The following is a 17,745-nucleotide window of genomic DNA, read 5'->3' as shown; positions in this document are numbered from 1 at the left end:
TTAACAAAAATATGCTGCTTTGCAGTGAAATTTCTAATCACAAAGGCCACGGTATTACTTATTTGCCCCAGCTTGAGAAAAGTGGAGGGAAGGGGATGAGCTATGCAGTATCAAGGTTGGGGGGGATTTTAGTCACAGCGAAAACTATCATCAAAAGATACCACCCATTCCCCCCCAAAACAAAAAGAGAACCTTGCGACCTGAAGAGCACAGCTAGGAGAGGAAAAGTCAAGGACTATGAGTTTTTATGCAAAATTTAATTGACAAATTGAATATAGAAGATCTCATGTTGGAAGGGACCCATAAGAATTATTGATAAAATGATAAAATCAATAAAATAAAATTAAGGGATCCTATTTGCAGCTACACTGAAGCAAATAGTTGCAACAGTTAAAAAATAAAAACAAAAAAAAGTGATGTTAGTCAACAGTAACTTTTGCCAATTTGTCTCAAGGCAGTATCTAAAGATAAGCAGGCACCTGGCAAATTAATGTTGGGGTTTTTTTCCTGCAAATGTTGTTGTGTGAAGCACTACTACTCTCTTGCACATAGGGAAATCTAAAAAAGGCATCTTATTCAGTTTGGTAAAGTGAATTCACTTTGGTAAAGCCCAGGCTTTGTTTTAACAATTGTTCCACTACACTGTTTCAGTCCCTTTCACTCATGGTCCTCTTGCCAAGCAACTGTATAATGTTAAGGATTCGGTTAAAACGTTCTGAATGGAAGCCATAAGGTGTCACACTCACACGCGGCTTGGTGAGCTGCTGAGCAGCAGCACCATCACTGTCTGCAGCCTGGTAACAGGATTTGAAAGTTCTGCTGGCTGAGTGACCATTTATGCAATTGCAACATGTGCAATTTCCTTCAACACGCTCAACAAAAATACTTCCTTCTACCCTGCTACGCTACAGTACGAAAAGCTTCCTACTCAGTACCAGAGAATAGATGATTTTCAAGCATGATTGATCATTTCATTAAACAGAAAACTTGTGCCGCACTTTCACTGCACCAACTCACATATCACCTTGTTGCCAAATTTGAATGTTTAAGTTTCCTCATAACTACCTAAAGTTGCATGCAGGATTTTGTTTCACTGAAAGCGGTATCTAAACCTGCTGGAGACACTTCTGCCCTTCCAGCCCCACGCTGCTCTGCATTGCTCCCTCTCCCGGCTGCTCAGCATCTCCCATGCTGTAGTTCCTCCCTGACATCCTGCAGAATAGCCTTCAAGTAAGAAAGGGAAGCAAGTGCCAGCAGCTACAGCTGCGTAGCAATTCTGGATGGGAAAAGTCAATGTGGCAACACAGCAGTAGGTACAGTGGGCTGGAGGGATCGTGGAAACATCCACGTGCAGAGGAACTATGTGATCTGCCAGCGCTGGGCAAAGAATAATGTCTGGTGTGACAGGAAGAACTGGAGAGGAACTGGGCTGCTGCCGAGGCACTGGCCAGGAGCCACCGGGCAGCACTGGACGTCGAGAGGACAGGGGTGCCCAAGTGGGGGCACATGCAGAAAGCTGCAGACTTGTGGTCCCTTTGGAAGATCTCCCCAGCTTTGAAAGCAACAATTCCTTATACGTGATCTAGATTAATCCGGTTCAGTTGACAAAACCTGTCATGGGAACTTTTTTTTTCTTCTTTCTTTTAAAATAACAGATCCCTAAATTGTAACCTACAGTATAAATAACACAGCTGAGAAAAACTAAGTAGCTGCCAACTTAGCTTTCAGTCAATATTTGTTCAAATATTACATTTCTTTACTTCAATAGGCCTTTGTGGAGTAAATTAACACTGTTTCTTTGACAGGCTAATGAGAATAGCAGGTAAACAACGAAGAGTAAGCTCATTCTCAGAAGATATCCTTGCTTGCCCTCCACACGCTGTGTTGGCATAGCTTTGTAGGATGATGAGTTCAAAAGAAGGAAGCAGACAATAAACCTACTTGTTCCCAGTAAATTAGGGAGACTTCAGCTATTCATTTAAGCGACCATCCCTTACTTCATTAGTTTTGTCACTTAAGGGGAAGGTGGAATTAAACTCTGAAGTATAGCACCTGATTAAATCTTGTTCTCCGTGTAAAATTCATGCTTAAGAAAAATATTAGCCATAAAGACATAAAGAGTCTTCTGTGAATCGCACGGTCTTCATTTTTCTCTACTGTACAAGTTTCAACAGGCAGAATCACAGTCGCTGCTTCCCAAGCCTACAAGTTTTGCACTCATTTAAGCTACAAGGAAGAACACTCCTGAGAAATTTATTAACAGCTACGTTCTCAGGAAAGAGTGGCAAAGCCAGTGACACAGAGGTTCATAGGTTTTACTGAGAGATTCAGTATACTCCATGCAAGACAGTTTGCTGAAACACTGTGGCAAAATGGGTCGTTATTGCCAGATACAAAAGTTTCTAGGTAGGGACTTCAAGTTATCTTAAGGAATTTTCCATCCTTTCCCGCCATTAAAGCAAAACTGCCACTAACAGCCCAGGTTAGCCCCAGCTTGGACCTGGCTGTAAATCTTCACCAGCAGGTAACAGGGATAAATCCCAGCTGAGATGGAGAGGGAAACGAAGGTCAAAGCATTTCCTTAAATTCTGCATAAGCCCTCGACTGCCAACCCAATATCCTGCGCTCCAGTTCTCTGCATCACCCCAGTCGGACACTCGCCTCCCAGGGACGCTACGAAGGTGACCATCTGGGGTGGTCCGAGATGCCGTTTCATTTCCTCTGTGATAGGTAACTCAGCTTCTTCAAAAGCCCAGAGAAATGTAGATTTCACAACTTTATACGCAAGTTATTTCCACTCAAAAGCTTTGTCTAAAGTACCTTTAGGAGTAACTCTACCAAGCCTATATACCCAACACTGCTGTACAGATATCAACTGCATTTAAAATGTCACGTTACACACATCATCTCTGCCTGTGTTTAGCAAAACCTAGAAAGCACAGAAGAGACAGCAATGGGGATTTAAGGTGATGTTTCCTCCCCAACACAGACTGCAACAGAATGCCAGCGACAACAGCCCATCAACAGGTTAAGACAGATCTGAAAGGCGGAATATACAAAACAAGTACACAAAAAAAATCATAAAGATAACTAAGTGTCAGAAGGCTTATGGTAGCTTATGAAGAATTCTGTTGCCAGACAGAAGACAGTACACAAATTGCGCAAAGTAATCCCTGCAGAGTTTCTGCCAGGCTATTCTTCATAGTAAGGCAGCAATGAAAAAAAAGAGGCAGAAAGCAACACATCCAGTGTCCTACAAAGACAGGAAAACCTATAAATATTAGAATTCACAGATAGCTCCATGTCAAAAAAACAAAACAAAAACACTTGTTTCAGAATTTTATCCTCACTAAAATGATACCTACTACTTCCCCCCCTCCCCTTACCAACATATATTGCCAATACTTTAGTTTTCAATTGAAAGAAGAAATTCTCCTGTGATTTAAGGAATTGGTGGTCAGAGAACTATTAAAAAATCCCCAGTAATTATTTTACACAGCTGAAGAAGTAAGTTCTCATTCCTTTATTTTCAGAACGGCAATGAAACCAAGTGTTTAAGATCAGAATAATGATACTAAAACTCAATAGTTCGAGCTTCAACTATACATCATACAGTTAATCGCAATGATGCTACGACACATTACGAAAGTTAAAACTATTTGCTTCCAGAAGACCACCCAGCTCTGTCTCCAGGTAACATAGCACTCAAGAGATACCCGGACCATTTGCAACGTCAAATCATTACTTTTCTTCATTCACCCGAACAACATCAGTTACAAGGACTTAAATATGATATTTACAGGTTCAAGCTCAAAAACAACAAAACACATTCATGCACTAGAAGCTAATTTTGTGTGTACATGAATATTGTCCAGTTAAGAGATGCAAAGACAGAGATGGAAAAGACTCACTCACAACCTTCCCTTGTCCCCACAGTAAACATTTGGCACAGGTTTCAAGTATTACCAGTCCAAAAACAATGCATTAACTGAAGTGTAATTTCCCAAACAGAACACTGACCAGCTTTTCACAGAATCACAGAATCTTCCGAGTTGGAAGGGACCTCTAGAAATCATCTAGTCCAACTGCCCTGCCAGAGCAGGATTGCCTAGAGCACCTTACTCAGGGCTGCATCCAGGCGGGTCTTGAAAATCTCCAGAGAAGGGGACTCCACAACCTCCCTGGGCAGCCTGTTACAGTGCTCTGTCACCCTCACCTTTGTTAATTACTCCAAAGTCACAGAAAGGATTTCCAACTGTGAACACTTTCTCCTGTTCGTGCCGTATCTCGGTTTTCAAACACTGGACTTGACATTTTGAGCTCAGTAGTGTTGCATGGGTTAGCAACTTTTGTTAAAAACGCAGGTTTTCAAGATAACTTTAAGTATTACAGAAGGACTGAATCACAGAAGATGACTACCTTATCAGCTTTTTTCAATTATTATTTATTAATTACAATTGGTAATAGTGTGTGCTCTAGATCCAGGGGAGTTTGCTCACACTTCAGAAGTTCTGACTACCATCAGACCGCTTCTTACCTTCAAGCCTTCATTCACCTAGCTTCTTAGAGCTTTAACCTATGCCTACATTTACTGTAAATGCAGCAGTAGGAAGAATGTAGCTCTTGTATAAACCAAAAAACCTGAAACTGCTAAATACCTATTCCGTTTAACCATACAACGAGCATATTCCTCTGTTTCAAAGGCAAACGTGGAAGTGGAACTGTAATGATGCCCATCATTTGAATACTCTAATATAAGACAGACTGTTTAACTATGGATAGACAAGAATACACTTGAGGCAGGACTGAAAAAAAAACAAACCCATAACCAATATTTTCTTCAGTTCCTTAGAGCTACTCCTCAGAAAGTGACTCAAGTCCTCAGAGTGACTCAACACAGAGATGAAGAGGCAGGACACAGATGTTCTCCAGATCAGTTATGGTACAGGTTTCCACAGCAGGGTGAAAAGGGCAGGTACAAACAGTTACACACAGACTGAAGTAGGAGTAATCTTTTCCTACTCCTGGTGAGAGGGTACTCTTGACACAATACAAAGGAGGAAGGCAATTAAGTTTAGAACACGTAACTTAGAAAAAGCTGGTCAGAAATGCACAATCCTTGCAAGAGCTCCAGTAATTCTGGCAATCGTTATGTCAGGAGCAAGTTACTGGTAGGTATGCTTTGACTCGAAAACTTTTAGCCATATAGTGAAACAGGCACAACTTGGAAGATTTCTTCATTCTGAAGTACAGATGCCACTTATCTTTAGCCCCTAGATTTCTGTCAATATATATGTTTGCTCCTTGGATACACAACACCTGACCAAGGGACTGAGTTCCATTGTAGAAACGAGGAATTAACCCATGGAATGAACATCGCACCACACCTGATTTTTCTGCTCTCTACAGAGGCATAACAAAAGAAGGTCCCTGCATGACCAGAGCGAGCAGACCAGCAGGACTGCTTTCAAAGAGCCTACTTTAATGGCTAAAGGCATAAGCCATCTACATGAACTCCTCAATAAGTTAAGGCTTGTAACGAGAGGACAGAAGTTGCACATCCCAACTCCAAGAACAGTTTAAGGTTTCAATTGGACAAAGATCTATTGTAAGCAAAGACTAAACATAAAGACTTTCCCACTCCATACAAATTCCTTCTCACCAGGTTCTTCTGTGCTTAAGTCTTTCCTGGATCCACCCCATAAGCCCCTATTCATAGTGTCCCAGCTTCAGCTGAGCAAGGCACCAGCCTGGCTCACAAGTAGATGTTGAATTCAAGACTCCTCAAACAGAGATTAGCCTTAAGTTTCCCTTATGCTGCAATCAGTAGGTTATTATGCCAAAGAGTCTGACATTTAAAAACTCTGAAGGGGGAGAAGACAGAAGCCCTGGATCTGCACAGTTGGTCAATATATCCTTTTTTTTTCCCCGTTTCCTAATCAGCTGGATTTAGACAAGCTTGTTATCTAGGCCACAGAGAGGCAGGCATTACTTCTAGCTCTTAGCCATGTTTGCAGTACCTAACTTTCTCTATCTGATGTGTAAATAGCTTAAGCTCTTAGCTTAAAGAGTCTGAATGATCTTTTTAGGATCCAATATTTACTTAAAAAAAAGATACTGCAGAGCTTATGTCTGAGACCTTGAGTAGGAAGTCTCACCCCCAGAAGGTTGTCTGCAGACTATCTCAGCTTTTACATCCGCTTCTCACTACAGAGACATTAAAGGCAACTGGACTCCTATTTTTACACAGGAAATCTGATGAACTTTAAGCCATTCTTACACTCCCACATCCTCCCATTTAGGTCTGCATTGAGAAAGCACATGATCTTTGTTCAAAGTGTACTTGCAGATGCCCTCATCTCCAGAGGCATTTTTCCCTACATTTAATGTGCATATTACAACCTCAGTCAAAACAGGAGCACAACAATTTTTTCTATATTACCTTATATTTGGAGTAACGAAGCATTTAAGAACAAGTCTTATATTTTTGTGCTGAAGTGAAATAACAAACACCAACATTCAAATAGTCACATACATGTTCTAGAGACTGCAACAAGGGAGTCAGTTCATCCTCTACAAATCAAACTTTACCCTGGAACAGCAGTCAAGTAGGAAAACCCCTACTTTTATCTACAGACTTGTCACACTCCAAAGGTTTGCTGCTACTGTAAGAGTACAAAGACTTACTTGGAAGACTAACAGATTCTGCAGTACCATTTTCCATGAAGAAATGCAGTCACAAAAATGAAGTTAAATACATACATGATGCACTGTATTACATAAAGTCCACATAATAATATAAAATTCACATTGTAGAATCATGCCCAGCATAATTCCAGTAGACGAAGTTGCTGTACGTAAGTAAGACTCCGACAAGAGACATGCGTACACAACAGCTTCCCTTCATCCACTCACCATCACGTTTGCAAGGGAATGCAAGCACAGGCAAACGGAGTATCTTCAGTGCAAGCACTGCACCTACTTGCAGGCATTAAGACAAAGTCATAGGACCAATCATGGAACGGTTTGGGTTGGAAAGGACCTTAAAGATCATCTTGTTCCAACCCCCCTGCCATGGGCAGGGACACCTCCCACTAGACCAGGTTGCATCACAACTTGTCTGGGCAACCTGTTCCAGTGTCTCACCACTCTCATCATAAAAAATTTCTTCCTAATATCCAATCTACATCTCTCCTCTTTCAGTTTAAAACCGTTACCCCTCATCCTATCACTATACTCCCTGACAGAGTCCCTCCCCATCTTTCCTGTAGGCCCCCTTTAGGTACTGGAAGGCTGCTATAAAGTCTCCCTGGAGCCATCTCTTCTCCAGGCTGAAACAACCCCAACTCACTCAGCCTGTCTTCACAGGAGAGGTGCTCCAGCCCTATGGAGGAGTAATATTCAAGAGTAATAGAATAACAGTCATAAATGGTCCTAGTAAGTGTAACTAGACTTGAAATTAAGGTGCCTGGATCCTGCAATCTCCAAATTTAGATCAGGGACTCCATCAGCAAAGTGCTTTCAAACCATGTGACAAGAGAGTTGCTCTACAGGTGGAGCGTGCTTTAGGCTGCTCCTTCATGAGAAACCCACAGGGCCCTTACCACAGCATGCAACCAGAGCATAGGTAGTGCCACGTATGAGGTCCAACAAAACGAAACGCAGAGACTCCCAAGCATTTCAGAAAGCATTACATGAATTGTGTAACCGAACACCCCCCCCCCCAAAAGAAAAAAAAAAATCAAGCTACATCTCAGCAAGAGGTATAAAGTGCAGTGTGCGCACATGCACCATAGATACCTGCCTTCTAGGAAGAAGCTGGATCTATCACGTGGTGCCACAGTACTCATCTCTTCAAGGACTATGATTCAGTGCCTACAGAGCTGTACAACGACTATGATTCAGTGCCTACAGGGCGTGTTGGATTTAGTACAGATGCACAGGTTAATTGTACACCGCATACATGTCTGGCTGCTGACAGGAAAAGGCTATACACACACACGCACACAATTGAGAGCACTCAGAGATGTTAAATCATCTGCTACAACAGGATTGATTAAAGCCTTCTTGGCCTCAGATTCGCCCAGTGCAACTCCAGAAGTCTTTTGTGTCATCTCCATTGTCAGGAGTCTCAGAGTAAGTGAAAGTAGTTAACTTCCACGAGAGACAGGGTTTAGTTCAAGACTTGTCATGCCTAGCACGGTCTAGAACAAACATTACCTACTATGGAGTTATCTGCATTGCCATTCATGAACTTATGGAATTTATCAGGGACATCTCATGTAGCAAAGACACTGACAAAGAACTGGATGATTTACGGGTGTTCTTACAGCAGAACCTCCTATAGCAGGAACTTTCCACCACAGCAGACATTTGCCAGCAAACTCTGAATATCGGAATATGACAAAAACAAGACAGAGGAAGTGAGACTACTTACATAACAATATATCTCATTAATAAAGACACGCTTGTCACTGTGGCTAAACCAGAAAATCACTTTTGCCTTATGGTACTGTCACGAACAGCACAGAAAGCATACTAAAACGGGCAAGCCAATTTCATAAAGAGCAATGCAAAACCCCTCTGGCTGACCAAGAGGCTTTTTTTTTTTTCCTTCAATAAAAATTAATCTGGCTTTCAAAGATTTAATAGCAAGACAAACATTAACTTACCCAACGTCTTATCACCCAAATTAGAAATGGATGTTGGCCTTCTGAGTCTCTACCTCCCATATTTTTGTGGAAATTCAGTTATTTGCTTAAAAATACAGATATCAGCAAAAACAGTATTTAGAAAAACCTCAACAATGACTGAGATCTACCAGATCTGAAAGAAAGGAAGGTTTTCACTTGGATACACTTTCAGTCACTGTATCATTGCAGAAAAACTAAAGGAGGGAATTTCACAGGGAATTACTAACCTTGCTGCTATCTTATAATCATGTTTTATTAGGAGTTACGCAACCACAGAAACTCAGTCTAATGTTGCAGTAACTGGAGAAACGCACATTTGATCCTTGTTTTTAACTACAGACTTCCTATTTGCTTTCAGGTAATTAACACAGCTGTACCTCAATTTCTTATCTGCAATGAGACAAGACATACAACACTAAGCATGGCAGGACTTTAGCTAGGCGTGTAGTCTCTGAATTCTGCTCCAGCAAGAGTCAGTAAGGGTGGCACTGGATCAGTCTTGAAGGAGATAAGCCTAGACGAGGCCTTTTAGCGACCCTCCAGGCAATGGGTGAGGGTACGCTGGGTGAAGCACACACACGGCATGTCTCTGAAATGTCTGCACTACTTCACATTACAAACAGAAGTGGCTGAAGCACTGCAGACTCCAAAAATTGGATACGCCATTCCTATCTGGCAAAGATATTCATGTTAAACTCTCATGCCTCAACCTGAAAAATAATGGATGCTATTGTTTTACTGCTGAAAACCTAAGCTTCTTAATGTCTTATTATCTGTAAGGCCCAACTACTCATTTGAGATAGTCTGGTCTAATCCTGGACATAACAAACAGTAACTTCACTTCAATATCTGCATTGTAATTCTACCCATAAAATCCTTTATTAGGACTATTTTGATTCAAAAAAACATCATGCAGATGTCCCAAATTGCTGATCAAGTCATCCTTTCACAGAGGTTACAAGTAAACATAATAAAAGGAAAAGATACACACATTAAACACAACATGCTTGAGGAAACGAGAACAAGTTTCATTCGGGTCAACCAACTGCAACACTGGTTATTGATGGAGTATTATACAGGAGCATCACAAGACATAATGTAGTTACGTACTCATTAAAAAACAACATGAACTTACATTAGGACAACCTTCTAAGATGAAAAATGAATGTAAGAGTACAATTTTCATTCTCTAAGTGTACTTAAATCTGTAGAAAAAACTGCTCTCATGGGACACCTTAGATTTAAAGATAAATTTGTGGTGTTGATGACGATGTAGAGCTAGACTCAAGCCATTAACAGGATCCACAAATTCCATCCTGTCTTATATACTAAGAGTCTGAAGAATAAACCACCCCTGGAAGGGTACAACCAGCTTCTTGGTTTGTTGGTCAGCCAGAGTACTCTCCAAGATCACGAACACCACACTTGTGACACAACTGAGAACGCATACAGTAACAGAGAAGTTACCAAGCAATTTATAAAAACACGGAAAAATACTTTTCTCAAGAAGCTAGGCAGGGAAACAAGCCTAGCTTAGAAAGGTGTTCTCTCTCTAACTCTGGGTTCCATGTCACATTCTTAATAGATAGCAGAGACCATTACCAGCTGCACTTTCTTTGCCAACTTTGAAACCTGCAAATAAAATGTACCATTCTGCAATGAAGGGGCTTCAAAACTCGTAACTTGAGGGATACAGAACCTTCCCTAGATGACATCACATCCTCTACTGATATTGGAAAACTGCACCGAACACAAAGGACACTGACAAGAACAAATTCATGCTAGTTTTGAGAAACGCTGAATTTGTAAGGCAGTTTTCCGAGCCTCATTCCCTGCTTTTCCACATATACAAAACCAACACACAGTAGAAAATTAAGCTATAAGGAAACAATGTCTTTGTTACCATAAAACCCGTACGCATACTGTCAAATTTTGATTATCATAAGGAATTATGAAACAGTATTTTACAGACATTTAGTTTCTGCCATTGCACTCTCTGCCCATAATAGGCAAGAGCTGCTTCAGCCCTCACTTATGTCAAGATCACTGTTCCAAAAAGGTACACTGGGGTAGGGCCAAGCCACTGAAACAGATTTATTTCAGGAAACAGTTATAACCTTTCTACTAGCAATAAAAGCTACTACCTAAAGGCAGTGACTCTCAACTTCCTCCCAACTGCAGCTATTTCTACTTTGTCATAAGCCCACACTTCTCAGGCCAAAGGCAGAATACTTACACTTCGCTTTCTTTCAGACCTCTGTGTCACTGGTAAGAGCAGGAAGATGGAAAAAGGGATCATTTCCCAGCACCCAAACCCCCAACTAAAGTAGAATTAAATCATGTTTACACAGAATGACATAGACGTTCAAAAGGCACACAGGTGAAAAGGAGAAGTGTACTGAAGTCCCGGCAGGGACCAAAAAAAAAAAAAAAAAAAAAAAAAAGAGAGAGACAGACCAGTCCGCTGATGGGTATACCTGAGCTATTCTACTCTTCTGAATGCTTCTGTTGATGAAAAGGTTTTCAATACAGTCACTGTACTCTTGAGTACCCAGGGCTCCCACAAAGCCACTGCCTCACACACACAAAAGTGCTCTGAAATTCCTGGTTTCAAATAAATTAATATTTCATGCTATCAATTTTATGTGCAAAGTTCAGTTGTGTGCTACAACTGTGTAAGTAAATAAAATGCTTAAATATGGGACACACATTTCCCATCTTAGGCCATTTCAGGTATTTCCAATGGAGAAATAAAATGTGAAGCAAAGAACCCTACACAACTCCATCTCTCTTTACACAAAATTAATCTAAATATGTTTCTGTTCAGCCTGCTCTGGGTGAACCTGCTTTGGCAGAGGGGGTTGGACTGGATGATCTCTGAAGGTCCCTTCCAACCCCTACGATTCTGTGATCATAATAGTTTAGTGTTTTAATCAAAAAAATTATCACTGCATTTTATCAGAAATCAGTTCCACAAGTTTTTTTTAATAAAATGTTTTGAAAGCTTAAGAATTAACTGTGGTTTTAATGTTATATTGTGTCACCATTCACAATTTTGAACCTGTCAACAGCAAATCTCATCTGCCATCAAGTCGCACACTTACCCTCCACAGGCTTCTCTGATGTGCAAGCGTTGTTATCAGAAATATTCAATCAGTAAAGAAGTCAGAAGTGTTGCAACACAGTCCAAAGTCACTACTATAAACACCAATCCCAGCAAGCAAATTTGTAGCTTTTAGTCTTTTCCTTAGCCTGAAGCCCTGTGCTGAAGAATAAAAACTTACTTCTAGCCTGTTTATCCTTTAAAAATGCATAACTGGATATTTTAAGGAAAAATGAGCACTTTTGAAGTGACTGACCTTTAAGACTTTGTTTCTGCTTTCCAAAATTCTAAACAAGTCTACTTTTCCCTATTTACAAAATAGATACTCAGAGACTAAAACAGACACTATTATAAGTTAGAGAAACCAAAACCTGTCCCCATGCATAGATTATTTTTTTTTCCATTTCTGAAGGCAGAGCGCAAACAGTTGCAGAGGCTCGGTTTAGTTAGGAAACAAAAAACAGTCCTACAATTATTTGAGGAAAAGACACCAAGCCAAAATAACACAATTCTGGGATAAATCTCCGCATATGGAAGCGAGTCCTTCTTCAAAGCCTCATGGGCAAATTATTCAAGTATGAGGTCAACTATGACCTTACCTGAGGTGCTAGGGAGAATGAAGTAGCTGCAGCTACCACCCCTGTTTTTATAAATCTCCAAACTCAGAACTATTGAAAATGTTAATTTATATAGCTGTATTGTATTAAGGTTAAGTGCAGGCAGGCTTTCAGCCTAAAAGGGGAAGTTCAGCAAGACCTAATATCTGCGCCATCCGTCTAGAATAACGTACTTCTGGTTTTAAAGCATTCTTTAATTTACACAGTCTCTGTATAGCTGTCCTCAAAGAAATGCAGAAAAATATTCTTTACTGGCAGAGAAGTCTTGGCAGTTTGTTCTTTTCCATGGCAGAAAGGAGATAAAAATCAAGACATGCCATTCCTGGATGCGTTCAACATTGAGACAGGATACAAACTGTAACAGCAATTTTGTTGTACATATATGAACAAGCATCTGCAAAGAAAAAGGGTGAATGAAATACCTCCTTGTAGGTGGAGGGGAGTGTCCCATTATATCCTAAAGTGCATACAAAACTAATATTAAGTAAACTGGCACAAATGCACAGAATTCAAAGGCAGGCATCAAGGCAATCAATCCCATGTTACTTCTGAATTCATACTGACAGCAGAGATTGCTTGTGACAAAGATCACAGGATTGTATTTACCTCCAAACTTTTTATTTAAAGCATTTGCCCTCACAACTTTGATGGGAGGGCATCCTTTAAAAGGTATTTGCAAGACAGTAAGTGGTTCCTAGCTTAAAGATCCGTTCTGAGACCTGAAAATGCCTATTTCCCCTCCCCTTCCCAGAAAATAAATATCAGTTGGCGTGAATTACCAGCTTTTTTTCTCCCCCCTTAGACACCACGTAAAAGCAGGAAAGATGCTGGAATTTCATAAGACAGGTACAGATATAAGACTTTCAGGTCCCCCGTGAGTAACTTGTCAGTGACGGCAGTTTATCGAAGTTGGATTAGTAAGAATTATTGCTGCTTCTTCACAAGCCTGATACCCTCAGAAGAAAAGCCTTGATATACACACTTAAAAAACTGAAATTGAAAGTGAACATAATGAACTATAAACGTTGACAAGAACTGCTACAAATTTATTTAAGCTTAGAAGCAGCTACTAGACAGAGGTAGTGGTAGGAGGTAATATTAACCACTTTATCACCTGTCCCCATTATCTCCCAGGGGGAGACAGGAAGACACATCTTTTATTGCTGTAAAACACAAAAACGGTAGCTGCAAGAAAGGAAATAAAAAAAATCAACATTATAAAAATTGGGAGGGGGGGAAGGCTGTTGTGCCACGAATACAGAGCCACACTATAAATGAGAATTGTAACTGGGTCTTATAAAGCAGCTGTAGTTATGGGTTGGGTAGCAGCCTGCCCTCTTACTGGAGTAAAACTTCCATCAACTTCTGTGTTACAACAGAGGAATTCTGCTTGTCAAGGACTCACAGGATTTAATATTCATATACACTTACAGCTTTCCTCCATCTAACCATTAAAAATAATCTCAACTTTCTTGTTGGCATGTTAGAGTCACAACTATGACTTTCAACAACCTTCTCTTATTCTGAAGGTTTTACCATTTTTACAAATAATCGTGCTCCAGAGTAACTCCAATCCCAAGAATGCACAGCCCTCAACTCAAAGCATGACAGTCAGTCAACACATTACTGTTATATACTCAAACAGATTTCAGTTTTACTTTGCATTCTTATTCAACATTCCCAACTCCTAAGAATAAACAAAGATTTATCTCCCATTCGCCTTATCCTTTAAAGACTGTAACAGCACCAAGATCGTTAAGTACCCAGAAGTTTCCCAGAAAACTCAGTTCTGTCACCAGGAACATGATGCTCATGCGACGAGACCATCTTATCTTCTGAGTTTACAGACCAGAGATTTATCAGTGAGTTTTGTTTTTTGTTTTGGGTTTTTTTTTTTTAAACCTTCCACCCTATCTTTCATACAGCTTAGCCTAGTCCTCCTACTTAACATAGCTTCCAGCTATATCATGGGAAGAAAAATACTGTCCACTCTCATGAGATAATTGTAAATGTAGCCATCTAAAGTCAGATCTAATCAAATGGTGCTTAATGAATAATGAGATACAAAAGAAAAAAAAAAAACTTTCTCAGTGTACAACAGAGATAACGGCAAAAAGAATTTGCTGGAATATGTAAAATTTTTTTCATTTCCCCAGATACCATTTATAGTGCTACACCAGTTATTTTAACAGTAGCTAGCACAATAATCCGCTGTACAGTTGGAACAGCAACCATTTCCTGCTCATCTTTACACATACGCACAAAGAGTTGCTGCTCAGCAATAGAAATTCTTTTAAATTATAGAAAAAGTCATTAACAAATACTTTTTCCAAATTACTGTTTCAATTACATACACAATTTGTCAGTTTTAAACTAAGATAGAGTTTAGAGTTTTGGTTTGGGTTTCTTTGTGAATACAAAGCCACTATGAAGATAGGCCTCCCAATTATCTTTAAACAAAACAGTCTGTCGGAACTATTTGGGGATGCTAGTACTTATCGCAAGTTTGCTTTGAGACAACAGGTTAGTAAAACAAGGTCTTAAATAACGACTATAAGCCACCAGACCAGAAAAACATCTGAAAACAGGTTTTTCCCAACCCATCACTTACTGATGAGTATCACAGAATGGTAAAGGTTGCAAGGGACCTTTAAAGGTCATCTAGTCCAATCCCCCTGCAAGGGACATCGTACACTAGATCAGGCTGCTCAGAGCCCCATCCAACCTGACCTTGAATGTTTCCAGGGATGGGGCATCTACCACCGCTCTGGGCAGTGTTCCAGTGTTTCACCACCATCATCATAAGAGATTTCTTCCTTATATTTATAGTCTCAATCAACCTTTTTTATTTTTTTTTTCCTAGTTTAAAACCATTACCCCTTGTCCTATCGCAACAGGCCCTGCTAGAAGGTCTGTCCTCATCTTTCATATAAGCTCCCTTTAAGTATTGAAAGGCCACAACAAGGTCTCCCTGGAGCCTTCTCTTCTCCAGGCTGAACAACCCCAACTCTCTCAGCCTGTCCTCATAGCAGAGGTGCTCCAGCCCTCTCATCACCTTTGTGGCCATTCTCTGGACTCACACCAACAGGTCCAGGTCTCTCCTGCGCTCAGGGTTCCAGACCTGGATGCAGTGCTCCAGGAGGGGTCTCACCAGAGTGGAGTAGAAGGGCAGAATCACCACCCTTGACCTGCTGGCCACGCTTCTTTTGATGCAGCCCAGGATACGGTTGGCTTTCTGGGCTGCAAGTGCACACTGCTGGCTCGTGTCCCGTATTTCATCCACGGATACACCCAAGTCCTTCTCGGCAGGGCTGCTCTCAATCCCTTCAGCCCCCAGCCTGTATTGATACCGGGGCTTGCCCAGACCCAGGCGCAGGACCCTGCGCTTGGCCTTGCTGAACCTCATGAGGCTCACAGGGACCCACTTCTCAAGCATGTCAACTGCAGCACTCAGCTTGGTGTCGTCCGCAGACTTGCTGAAGGTGCACCCAACGCCGCCGTCTGTGTCACTGATGAAGATATTAAACAGCACTGGTCCCAGTACAGGCCCCTGAGGGACACCACTCATCATGGATCTCCACCCGGACATTGAGCCATTGACCACTACTCTCTGGATGCAACCCTGCAGCCGAGTCCTTATCCACCAAATACTCCACCCATCGCATCCAACTCTCCATTTTAGAGAGAACGATGTTGTGGGGGACCGTGGAGCCCTTCTCCATTTACAAACAGCAAGTCTCACAGGCCATCTTTCCTCATTGGCTCACTGAGTACTTGTGACAAGAAATCGTCTTCCACGAACTTCAAGTGTTTCCCTGGCCTGCTTGTCACAGCAGTGTGGTATTCCCAGGGGATGTCTGGGAAGTTGAAATCTCCCCTGAGGACAAGGGCTACCGATCCAGAGGTTGCTCTAAACTGCCTACACAGGAACTCCTCAGTGCCAGCATCCTGGCTGGGCAATCAGTAATAGACACCCATTACACCATCTCCTTTGTTTTCCATCCCCCTCATCCTCACCTACAGGCTCCCAACCACATCACCCCTAACTGTAAGGGCCGTGCAATCAAACCTCTCCCTTCCAGCTAGTGCAACACCCCCACCTCTCCTGCCTCCCCCAGGCTCCTCAAGAGCCTGCAGCCCTCCATCCCAGCACTCGGGCTGCGGGACTCATGCCACCAAGTCTCACTGACACCAAGGAGACCACAGCCCTGGGAACTGACCAAGGGCGTTTGCAACCACAGCACCCGAGAGCTGCCTGGAGGGGCAGGGGACACCCCAGCCCCCCTTAACCCTTCCCCTTCCCATGAGGCACTGGGGAGCCTGGTCGGGGCAGGGTGGAACGCTGGGAGCACCTCCTAGGAGATCCCCAAACAAAAGGCCACAGCCAGCAACCTCCGTCCTCAGCAGGCAACAGACCTAACGGGCCACGGAGCAGCCAGCACTGCGGCTCCCACTGCACAGCGCCCGAGTCCCACCGATGCCCCACCTGCTGCAGCCTTTTCTCCAGCCCAAAACCTTCTACCCCCAAGGTAAGGACCGACCCCGACCCCTGCAGCCTGGGGATGCGCTCGGGCCAAGAGCAGAGGTGACCACTGGCCATCGCTCCCGTCTCTCTTTCAGGCTCAGAGAACCTGTGCCGACTGTCCGGGCAGCAGCAGCCCTTCCCTGCGGCCCGGGCACCCCCGGCGTCCCCAACAGGTACGGCACCTTCAGCATCCCCAGCACCGCCTGCCCCCCGGCGTTTTTGGCTCGAGGGTTCAGCAATCCTGTGCCAGCATCTGTGTCCTGCCCCTGGGTGACGCGTGCCCAGTAAACACAATTTACAGAGAATTTCCCAAATACTTGGGGCCATCTGTCCCATTTCACCTCCTAGAAGGGAGTCTCCTACCCCGTCTGCAACCCTGTCCCCCTGGCACAGCAGCTCACCCCACAGGGAGTGCCTGGCACAGAGCTGGGGGACATCAGTGATCAGGGCCACCTTGGCGGGTGCCTCTGGAGGGTCCCCCCAGCACAGCGTGACTCCCACTCACCCATGCAGGTCTGCAGGTGGCTCCATGTGGCTGCTGCTTCCATCCCCATGTCTCCCATATCCCGTGGACAACCACCAGCTTGTCTCCACCGGCCACCACCACGCTTGGCCACGGCGCTCCATCTCTGCTGGGTGCTGCCCCATCCACCCTGCAGGGGAGAGCGGTGGCCCCAGCCCCGCTGGTGCTGCCACCATGCTTCCCAGGTACGAGGATATGGCGAGGCAGTTTGCTCAGCTGAGCCTCTCCGACACCACCGCTGCCGAGGGCACCAACGCTCCCCCAGGCGCCCATGTCCTCAGCCG

At 42.9% G+C, this 17,745-nt stretch overlaps 1 protein-coding gene across 2 annotated transcripts in view; it reads right to left on the bottom strand.

The window, feature by feature from the left end:
• CYRIB (CYFIP related Rac1 interactor B) overlaps window positions 1-17,745 on the bottom strand; it is a 98,501-nt gene that overhangs the window by 43,841 nt on the left and 36,915 nt on the right. The gene's annotated exons all lie outside the window — the stretch shown is intronic.

The sequence above is a fragment of the Rissa tridactyla genome, chromosome 2 (genome assembly GCF_028500815.1).
Source record: "Rissa tridactyla isolate bRisTri1 chromosome 2, bRisTri1.patW.cur.20221130, whole genome shotgun sequence".
Classification (NCBI taxonomy): Eukaryota; Metazoa; Chordata; class Aves; order Charadriiformes; family Laridae; genus Rissa; species Rissa tridactyla.
Note: the sequence above shows the minus strand (reverse complement) of the source record. Positions and strands in the feature narration are given on the sequence as shown.